General features: G+C 37.4%; 1 non-coding gene across 1 annotated transcript; it reads left to right on the plus strand.

Moving 5' to 3' along the window:
- Positions 1-874: 874 nt before the first annotated feature.
- On the plus strand, positions 875-981 carry LOC128280338 (small nucleolar RNA R71). The gene has a single exon (XR_008270518.1). It is a non-coding gene; the product is annotated as a small nucleolar RNA R71 (small nucleolar RNA).
- The last annotated feature ends 815 nt before the right edge of the window (positions 982-1,796 follow it).

The raw sequence follows: 1,796 nt of genomic DNA on the forward strand, positions 1-1,796 counted from the left end.
ATGTGACTATGGATTGAAATGGGAATGTTGGTCACATGATCAGCCATTGGCATGGTTAAAATGATCATATGTGGACCTATGTATGGCAAGACTAGTTGGTTCATGGAGACTACAAAATAGGTAAGACCTACCTTAAAACAGATGCTGCCAGCTGCAGTGACGTGAATGTGAAAATCACCAAAATTTGTAGGAATGGTATTAAATAGTGAATAAGCTATGTAAATGAACCTTGATGAGTCTATTTTCATATGGAAGAAACGAAACGGTCATAGGAGTTACATGTTAAGAGATATTAAAGCTATTGTGAGACAGGGCCAGAACGGTTTCTGGGTCCCCTGTCGCAACTTTAAAAATTTACTATAAATTATCCAGAAATAATTATGAGTCATTCCTTATATGTACAGATTCCATTTTGAGTCTAGTTTCATTAGAAAGAAACGGCACCAGTATTAAAGCCCTGTACAGATAGATATTCAAGTTGTAACGCACGAAGGTCAGAGCAGTCGATCCCTGTAACATGGGTGACTTTAACTAATAAACTGTACCAATTGGCCCAACCAAAAATTCTAGAAATAAATCCATGGATGGATATATTAGTCTAAATTCAGGGAAAATTTACGAAACCAGTTTCTGAGTTTAGAAACTCGAGATATGATTTTTAAGGCGGCGGTGACGCAGTTTTCCAGCCTGACTGGAAATGTCAAATTAGTGGGCAAAATATGTGGACTTGGCTTGTTAACCCCTCGCGTCCGACACCGGCGATGGTCTCGGGTTCGAGGTGTTATAGATGGTTCCGCCAGCAGTTGCATCAATCATCTGTCTTGTCGAGGGATTCACACCATTGTAAAGCGTTTGAACTTGCAGCCAAAGCGGTAACCCATGGTGAGGGCACCTTCTCAGTAAGTCCTTGTATCTCTCCCATGCATCGTAAAGTGTTTTTAAATCCATCTGCACAAAAGAAGAGATATCATTACGTAATTTAGCCGTTTTAGCCGATGAAAAATATTTTAGTAAAAACTTCTCGATCATTTGTTACTAAGTAGTGATAGACCCTTGTGGTAATGAGTTCAACCACTGTTTAGCTTTGTTTCTCAGTGAAAAGGGAAATAATCGAAGACGAATGACATCATCAGAAACCCATTGATTTTGAATGTATCGCAAAATTCAAGAAAATTTGCCAAGTGCATGTTGGGATCCTCATCCTACAAACCATCAAACTGAACAAACGACTGTATCATCTGAATTGTGTTAGGTTTTAGTTCAAAATTATTCACAGCAATAGTAGGTCTAACTATACTAGACTCAATTCCTGTTAAAGAAGGTTTAGAATAGTCATACATAGTACGTGGAGCAGGATTTTGATTAGCTGCAATTGCAGGAGGCAGCTGATCGCCTGGGTTTTCAGCCATCTTGTCGGTTGGGGTTTGAGTATCGTTTTCTCACTCGTTCTCCTTGTAGCGTAAACTATGCCTTATTTCACTTTTATTTTTACGAATTGTACGATTGATTTCTTCGTCAAAGAGTAATGGTCCTGACAGGTTTCTTCTAGTCATAAACTATAAAAACCTACCAAGAGAGAGAAAGTAAATTAATAAATAATAAAATAAAATAAAATAAAATTGTAAGAAAAATAAATGGATAAAGTAATAAAAATTTAGTGTTCCTAATATTTCAGTTCCCCGGCAACGGCGCCAAAAACTTGATCGCGTGATTTGTAACAAGTAATAAATATTTATAATGAAGATCAAACCTAGACTAACTATTATCACGACGAAAAGGAAAGCGAACCTCTCAAA

This window comes from Gossypium arboreum, chromosome 8, assembly GCF_025698485.1.
Source record: "Gossypium arboreum isolate Shixiya-1 chromosome 8, ASM2569848v2, whole genome shotgun sequence".
NCBI lineage: Eukaryota > Viridiplantae > Streptophyta > Magnoliopsida > Malvales > Malvaceae > Gossypium > Gossypium arboreum.